Here is a 10139-nt window from a genome sequence, read left to right on the forward strand (position 1 = left end):
ATACTCCCAAAGTAGCTGAAAGTACGTAAAATATTCAACGGAATTACGTCTCACGACTCAAACATCAAGCTCTGCAGTCAGATACACTAAACACTAAACCACCATTCAAACACATGCCACATGCATTCAAACTATGCTAGTACCCTTATTCTCGATTTGAAGTGATTGGTTTGGAATCAGGTACACTTAGGCACACTTCACTACTAGAGTTTTTGATTTATTTTTTTTACATTTACTTCACAAATCCCAACAGTAAAAATACTTCTGACAAGGATGACTCCGTCAGAATTAAAAACAAAACAAAAAAACATTTAAAAACGTTCATTGGCTCCGGAATATATTTGAATTTGGGAGACACCGACGACTGGGGGCACCTTTCATGCTATGTTAGCCGTGATCATTGGATTTAAAACTGAAATAGCGGCTTCTCATGATAGTTATACACAAATCTCTATTACACTTTCAAATGGACACTTAGCTACCTGATCATAATTGGGGGCACGTGCCCGCAGTGTTCCCCCTCTCCCCCCGGTTCCACCGCCTATGAAAACGTTTATCTTTTACTGCAATACTTAACAGAACTAAAAATAATCGTAACAGATTTGTGATTAATAATTTTAATTAAGAATATTAGTTGTTCAAGAATTAACAATTTGTGGATATCTATCTACCTATATATATATTAGTACTATTAGTGTTAGGCCCGGCATGGCCAGGTGGTTAGGGCGCTCGACTCGCAATCTGAGGGTCGCGGATTCGAATCCCCGTCCCACCAAACATGCTCGCCCTTTCAGCCATGGGGGCGTTATAATGTGACGGCCAATCCCACTATTCGTTGATAAAAGAGTAGCTCAAGAGTTGGCGGTGGGTGGTGATGACTAGCTACCTTCCCTCTAGTCTTACACTGCTAAATTAGGGAAGGCTAGCGCAGATAGCCCTCGTATAGCTTTGCGCGAAATCCATGCCAAACAAACAACTATTAGTGTTTCATAAGTTTGAAATAAGACTAATAAAATAAAATGTGCCATTTTCTGACATCTTATGGACCACCTGGTAAGCTTTAGAGGTAAAAATATATTAAACCGAATGCTGAGAAATTGAAATATTACTCACTTACATCCATTTTTAGAAAACATTATGTTATAATACTTAGAAATTCTGGAATCTACATAGTTAAAGACGTTATGATAATCTATATAAGAGTAATGAGATGTGCTTGAACTGTGAATAGGAATGATAATTTTGAATATTTTTACCAACTGTTTAAGCTTCCACGCAGTTTCTTAACCACTTATTATTCTTCATCTTGCACGCAATAAGAGCGAGCTATTTAACGGATTTCTTCCACCCCCACCATTTATAATGCGTTCACCCGAGTTTGCTCTACTTCATCTAATCAGCCTACCGGTTCTCGAACATCTCATCAGATAATTCCGTTTCCTGGATTTCAAAATATTACTGTGAGTAGCTCCCTGAAATAACAAGCTATTAAGTATTGTGTGCAGCCTGGTCTGATTGCCTGTGCATGTGAAAGTAGACACGTTCTTCCGTGTTTATTCGGAAAGTTATACTAGTAATAAGTAATTTGTGGACTTTATTGTAGGACATAATCGCTAGCAGGCAGCATTGTCTTCTATCCTAATCAGGCCTAAGATTGTTGAAACAATCTTTGGTAGGTGGGAGAGGTAAATTATATATATAAATATATATAGCAGGGCATACGAATGTACTTTGCAGGGAGGTTAACTTATTGTTCTCTTGGCATGAAAGTCACAAAATAGTAAACTGACCTAAATGTCAGTGTTATTGTGACTTTCTTTATTAGCAATTTAAATAAATAATCCAACTTTATCCCAATCCATATTTCTGTTTCTATCTCTAAATATTTCTTATTAAAAACTGTAAAGCCAGAAAACGCATATTTTCCTGCTGATTTGACCAGGATAACTTTCATTTTTTTTTCAGTTCTTTGCAATTTCAAAACGCAGTCGCGTAGAAGAGTTTATCCAAAACAAAACAACAACAACAAAAAAACTTATCGAATAAAGACGACATTAGTTCTTATTTCATCAATATGAACGTATTTCTTGAATATTAAATTACATCAAGGAGACTTATTTTGGCTATTGCAAATAATTATTGGACTTTTGAACTATGAGCATGAAGCCCCTTAATGACTTAACTGTATACCTGAGGACTTATAAAGCTAAAATTTGGTGATCGATCCTTGTGGTGGATACATCACACAGAGCCCATTGTGTAGCTTTGTGCTTATCACTAAACAAACAAAATGTGCACGAATGTTATCAATTTATATTAGGTGTGGAGCCTAAACATTGTAAAAGAGGAAAGAAATTGAAAAACGGATTCCTAAAGTAAAAGTATTGGTAATTTGTCTTCAGATGGTGCAATATAATATCACCGTAATGTTTCCTTTTACTCTCACCATCATTTCTTCGCTTTCTGAAGCTGTTAATTAATATGTCAATAAGTAAACTATGTCATAGTTCCCTACCTGCCATGTACAAGTTACATCTTCTCTTCCGTGTACGTTACTCGAGTATCAGGACGTCTCGAGACAGGAGTGGACAATAAGATGGGAACAGGACTGCACTTGCGTGGGAGATGGTATAGGAAATTTCAGAAAATTGAACGACGAAACAAGGTTTATAATCATAGATCAGTATAAAAGTTTCATGGTAAAAAAAAAGAAAGATAAAAGTTATGATAAAGCAAGCACATAGCAAAGTTTATGAGATATAAAGAAACAAAGCATTAAGCAAGAATGATACATAAAATATCAGAACGGAATTAAAACTAATTGCCTAGGGCAAACTTTAAACACGGGAACCAGATGGACATTGTATTTTGTACGATTGCTTACACTAGACTAGGGACCAGGTGGACATTGTGTTTTATATAAGATGGTTCATTTTAGACACAAGAACAGGTGAGTATTATATTACATACTATGGCTCACTTCAGACACAGGATCAAATGGACACAATATTGTGTATAATAGTTTAAGTTAGACACAGGACCAGATAGACATTGTGACTGTGTTATGATTCACTTTAGAAACAGGACAAGATGGACATCTCATTGTATGAGAAATATATAAGAAATTAAATACAAATATACGTGAACATGTCAAAATAAATCACGTTTAAATACACACTACTACATACCTGCATTTTGTTTTAAACTAATCAGACATACCTTCTTGGTTTTATAATACCTTAAATTCATTGATTGAACTCAACGTGGATGCTCTCTTGGAGCTTACTCCATCTCCAATCTTTCCATTTTTCAAGAGGTTAGTTACATACAAAGTATTAAAGGTCAATTACAAAATAAAGTGTCCTCAAAATTTAATGTCAGAGATAACAAAGGAAATACTAACATAAATCAAAGTTATATATATAAGGATGAAATCACTTGGTAACTAACATGTAAACCAATCAAACCTGAACCGTTGTCATCTGGAGACATCAAATGTCACTAAATTTGCTTCACAAAGTCTTATGATTATATGAAGACCAATTTATTTGTCTGGGGTTGAACTATCTGTGCTAGCTGGCCCTAACTTAGAAGTGACAAACTAGAGAGAAGAAGACAACTAGTCAACACCACCCACTGTCATCTCTTAGGTTACTCATTATCAACGAAAAGTGGGATTGACCGTAATATTATAACTCCCCCTGGACTGAAAGGGCGAACATGTTCAGTGACGAGATTCAAACCCGCGATCCACAGATTAGGAGTCGAGTGCCCTAACCATAAGGCTTATAAATAGCAAAATAAACCAAGACTCATAGTATGAAATGCTTTCATCAATAGTTTCGAATTATGTATAAACAAGCATATAAAGAAAAAAAACATTTTAACATGAATAGGATTTGGTGTTTGTTTAGCTCAAAGCTACACAATTGGCTATCTGCGCTCTGTCCACGGTGGGGAATCGAACCCGAATTTTAGCTTTGTAAGTTCGCAAACGTACCGCTGATGTTAAACATACGTGTATCTTAACAGCTAGTCAACATTACTCACCGCTAACTCTTGGGGTACTACTGTTTGATTTGACCGTCACTCTTATAACCCCAAAGCACGGTACGCATTTTTTTGAGGCAACCGGTTGCAAACCACAAATCATCAGATTCACAATCCGGACCGTTAACCACCAGAACATACCCCTCCTCTAACTTAGAATATCATGATTAATGTTATAGTTTTACGTTGGTAAGATGGTACCCTCATTCTGAGACATTTTATTTTAAATCGATTAAACTCATTGGCTATGTGTTACAGTATATATGTGACCTAAACTAACTAGGCTGAGTTTAGTGATATGTTTTATGTTTAATTAAACTGGAAATAAAAAAACAATGTAATTTTCTGTAACGTAACAATTAAGCTTTATACTTAATAAGTAATAATTACAGCTGCACGTTACCATTGTTCAAGTAGGCCACTGGCACTACATAGTAGACAAGACCACAATATTAAATGGGAACGTGAGGAAAATATTCAAGTAATTACATTCATCTTGTGAAAAGGCACAAGTTAATCTAATGTGTGTGTTTTTAAACCACGTGTTTAAACCCACAATTTTATTAGTTCTTAAAGCTTGACTGGACTGTTGCACAGATGAGAAAATATTTTTAAGTTTAGTTAGGGTTTTTAACTTTAATCTAATCATTATTGTCTAAAAAGAATGTTAATACATCCTGTATGCACTTCTAAGCGTATTTCATTCTTCGTTATAACTTAAGTTTGTTTTTTTTAATTTCGCGCAAAGCTACACGAGGGCTATCTGCGCTAGCCGTCCCTAATTTAGCAGTGTAAGACGAGAGGGAGGGCAGCTAGTCATCACCACCCACCGCCAACTCTTGGGCTACTCTTTTACCAACGAATAGTGGGATTGACCGTCACATTATAACGCCCCCACGGCTGAAAGGGCGAGCATGTTTGGTGTGAGAGGGATTCGAACCCGCCACCCTCAGATTGCGAGTCGAGTGTCTTATCCACCTGGTCATGCCGGGCCAAATAACTTAAGAATAATGTGAAGATATCTTGTTCTTTTTCTAAGCTTATTTCATAACTTGTTTTAACCTAAGGATAATGTTAAAATATTCCGTGTTCTTTTTCTAAGCGTATTTCATTCCTTGTTATAACCTAAGCATAATGATAAAATATTCCGTATTCTTTTTCTAAGCGTGTTTCGTTCTTCGTTATAAGTCCAGTGCTCCCTCTAAGCTACGTGGCTGCGCGGCCGCACAACAACCAATCAAGTGCCGCGCACTTAATTATTCCTGCCGCGCACATCCTCAGGAGTCACAACACGTTGACGGCCTTAATTACTGACCCTGACATTCGATAAGCCTAAAGCCCAAATAACCAACTGGTAGCATTGCAAAGCGGTCTAATTATCCAATAGGGTCGATGATCTAAAAATAACCCCCATAAAAAAACTGGTAGCACACATCCGCACATTGCCTTGATACTGGTGCACATGAAAAAATTCATTCCGCACATGGATTGAAAAACATAGAGGGAGCATTGGTTATAACCTAAGGTTATTGCGAAGATATCTCGTGTACTTTTTCTAAGCGTATTTATTTCCTTCTTATAACCTAAAGATAATGTTAAGATATTCTGTGTACTTTTTTCTTAGCGTATTTTTTTACCTTGTTAAAACTTGATGGGGACATTATGATATTCTTTAATTTTTGTCTTAGTTTATTTTTCGGTTTTATTTGTTTGTTTGTAGGTAAGCACAAAGCTTTTAAAGTTATTATTATTACGAATTTCGCCCAAAGCTACACGAGGGCTATCTGCGCTAGCCGTCCCTAATTTAGTAGTATAAGACTAGAGGGAAGGCAGCTAGTCATCACCATCCACCGCCAACTCTTGGGCTACTCTTTTACAAACGAATAGTGGGATTGATCGTCACTTTATATCGCCCCCACGGCTGAAAGAACGAACATATTTGGTGTGACGGGGATTCGAACCCGCGACCCACATGTTACAAGTCGAGCGCCCTAACCACCTGGCCATGCCGGGCCAAGCGCAAAGTTACACAATGGGCTATCTTTGCTGTGCCCTTCACGGATATCGAAACCTGGTTTTTAGCGTTATAAGCCTTCAGACTTTCTTCTGAGCCACTTGGGTATTTCGGTTTTAAGAAATTCACTGTTTAATACATTATCTCTTAGCCAAACACTCTGACTGTAAAATGTATTTATGATTTAAACATATTTTTTCTAAAGTTCTAAAGAAGTTGGTGACGAATCTACAAGTTGATTCTTCACTGAGGTTACGCTTATGTAGTCGTCAATTAAACAACCAGTCACATTTCTTGTTTTCATGTTTATATAATGTCAGGTTTCCAAAGAACTGATGACAATACATAAGATTTCTAAAGGTGGTTAATGGTCATCGTTTGAAGGTGGTTACTAATAGTCGGAATGTATACAAATTGAAACTTTTAAATAATAAATAGATAAAAATTTAATTACATAAACCGTCTAAGGGTTGTCAACAAAAAACTGAAGCATGATATTAGTTGATTAAACCTTCTATTTTATAACTACATGATTTATGTTAAACCCCACCGTGGTTCAATAATAAGTCTGAGGGCTTATAACGCCAAAATTAGGTTTCGATACCGCGGTGGGAATAGCACAGATAGTCAACTGTATGGATTTGTAACAAATAACAAACAATTTTTACAATAAATTATGCGACTGCTTGAATTTGAATGATAATGTCCAAGAACAAATACAGTTGAATTTGTAAAATGCTCAAGTATATACTTTTCTGATTATAATGCAGAAAATACTTTTTTAAAGGAACCTCACCAGGTAAGAAGGACAATACTTATATGTTCTTCAACAGCCATCATCGTATGTCCCATAATCTTCAGACATATTCCTTGGACCATTCAGAATTATCCTTAGTGAAACGCAAAATACTAAAACAAGGTTTCGTTTAATACTTGGGCTGGGCTTTCTGGTCAGCGTGTTCACACTGTGAATTCGAAAGTTCGTGGCTTGCATCCCGTTGCTGCAACATCGTGCTTCGCTTTTGGATGCTCTATAAGAGTGATGGTCATCTTCCACTATTCAGTCGGTTTAGAGTAGCCCAAGAGTTGGCAGTTGGTACTGTTGACTAGCTGCTTTCCTTCTAGTTTATCAGTTCAGATAACAGACGATTATACCCAGATATTGACTGTCCTTGTACAAGCTTTGCGAGAAACATTATCAGCAAATGATCATTTAATATTTTTGGATATTTCTTGAAATAAAACCTGAAAAAAAGCACAAAAAAATAACGAATACACAAAACAGTAACAATTTTATTACAGCAAGAAAAAACAAGGTTAGGTGTTTTAGTAAATCCTCATAAAAGATGTAGCAGATAATATCGAATGTACTTGAATGTAACATTTCTACTGGATATATTTACCCACTTACTCCTTTCACTTCGCAGATATGTCGATATCAGGCTGGTACCATTTTTTTCCAATGATATATTATTTTGATACAGATTTTGGTTTATACGCTTTCCAGTCTTAAATTTAATAATAAAATAAATTTTCAAAGGTTGGATATGAAGATATGCAGTAAATAACTCCTCTGTGCACTAGCAAGAATAAAAATGGAATTATGAAGTATACGAATATTAAAAAGCTTAATGATTTGTTTCTCTATTAGGAGTTTTGCGTAAGTGGAACACAGTTTTGATGAAATCTCTAACACTAAATAAAATCACAGTTTCTTCATTTATCCGTATATATATATATATATAGTTAAATGGGACACAATCGAAAACAGCTGTAGGTGAAGCAATTGAAACGACCTCTAGAGTTACTTACAGATAAAAAGTAAAAAATAGGATCAACATAAATATATTTCCACTTAGATCTTTTCTTGGTTAACAAATCAGGTTTTAAAATACGAAATTTCGTATTTTTTATGTCTCATTTCGAGAGAGAGTTTAGGAACCACGTCGGATACAAAACATAGATCCCCGAATTCATTGCCCAGGACGTTAACCATATGTCACGCCCTGATTGGTATAACGATATTACATGAATTAATTAGTTCTTCCAGTCTACGAAGCAGCACTGTCCGTGTTAGAGAGAAAATAAATTGATTTTACAGCGACATCCCTGGCGTTAATAATGTCTTATTATCATTAAAAACTGATAGATTTTACAGCGACGTCCCTGGCGTTAATAATGTCTTATTATCATTAAAAACAGATAGATTTTACAGCGACGTCCCTGGCGTTAATAATGTCTTATTATCATTAAAAACAGATAGATTTTACAGCGACATCCCTGGCGTTAATAATGTTTTATTATCATTAAAAACTGATAGATTTTACAGCGACGTCCCTGGCGTTAATAATGTATTATTATCATTAAAAACAAAGGGTTTGATTGTTTGTTTGTAATTAAGCACAAGGCTACACAATGGGCTATCTGTGATCTGCCCACCACGGGTATCGAAACATGGATTCTAGCGTTGTAAGTCCGCAGACATACCGCTGGGCCACTGGGGGGGGGGGCATAACTGAAGGAAAGTAAGCAAATTATGGATTAAACACTCATGTCTATAGCTAATTAGATGGTACCCATGACAACAGGGAACTTTGAAAATATCTGTAGTGTGTTATTTTTATCTACGGTTTCTGCTAAAAGTGCTACACTTACTGTTTATGTACTTTTAGCCCTGTACTGACTGAAATATCGCTGTCATCCATGAATATGGGAGTTATACAGGAACGGCAACAACTCATGTTTGAAATTCATATGTATATAATTAGGAATTAGTTTCGGACCATGGCTGTGGTATTGGTTATTTGTTATTACCTATACTTGTCATAAGACATTAAGTATTGGGACTATAAAATTTCTTATCAGTACAATAATGGCTGGAGACGGCTTGAATGGGTAATGAAGAAAAACTTTAATATAAGTTTAACATAACAGCAAATGTACAACGTTTCGACAAGGTTTTGTCATCATCAGGATTTGAATCGAATTTGAATTCTTATCAGTACATTGTTTATCTCGTCCCTTAGGAATTTTCAAGAATAAGAGGAGTGTATAATAACAGTATTTCAATCACACTGTTAGGTTTGCCAGCTTGAAAAACGGCGTTCATGCCAATAACAATTCTTTGTTTCAACATAAGCAGAAATAGAAGACTGCTAAGTAAATGAACTTACTGTTGTTATCGATAGTAAACGGTAAATTATAAATAAATACACTAAGTTACTCTAATTAGTAATAGATAGATTGTATCTAGTGGCCTGCTAGTTTAAACACTAACTAGCAGGAAAGTATCTGGTCTGATATATGGGGTAGTTTTATTACTTAGTATCTTACCGGCCCCCCAGTAGCACAGCGGTATGTCTGCGGACTTAAAACGCTAGAAACCGGGTTTCGATACCCGTGGTGGGCAGAGCACAGATAGCCCATTGTGTAGCTTTGTGCATAACTACAAACAAACAATTTTTTTAGTATCTTACCGATTGAAACGCTAACTGGCAGGAAAGTATGTGGTCTGATATATGTGGTAGTTTCATTTCTTAGTATCTTACCGATTGAAACGCTAATTAGCAGGAAAGTATCTGGTCTGATATATGTGGTAGTTTCATTACTTAGTGCCCTACCGATTGAAACACGAAGTAGCAGGAAAGTATCTCGTCTGATATATGGGGTAGTTTCATTACTTAGTATCTTACCGATTGAAACACTAACTAGCAGGAAAGTATCTGGTCTGATATATGTGGTAGTTTCATTACTTAGTATCTTACCGATTGAAACACTAACTAGCAGGAAAGTATCTGGTCTACTATATGTGGTAGTTTCATTACTTAGTGCCCTACCGATTGAAACGCTAACTAGCAGGAAAGTATCTGGTCTGATATATGTGGTAGTTTCATTACTTAGTATATTATCGATTGAAACGCTAACTAGCAGGAAAGTATCTAGTCTGATATATGTGGTAGTTTCATAACTTAGTATATTATCGATCGAAACACTAACTAGCAGGAAAATATGTGATCTTATATATGTGGTAGTTTCATTACTTAGTATATTATCGATCGAAACACTAACTAGCAGT

This window comes from Limulus polyphemus, unplaced genomic scaffold, assembly GCF_000517525.1.
Source record: "Limulus polyphemus unplaced genomic scaffold, Limulus_polyphemus-2.1.2 Scaffold1546, whole genome shotgun sequence".
NCBI classification, from domain to species: domain Eukaryota; kingdom Metazoa; phylum Arthropoda; class Merostomata; order Xiphosura; family Limulidae; genus Limulus; species Limulus polyphemus.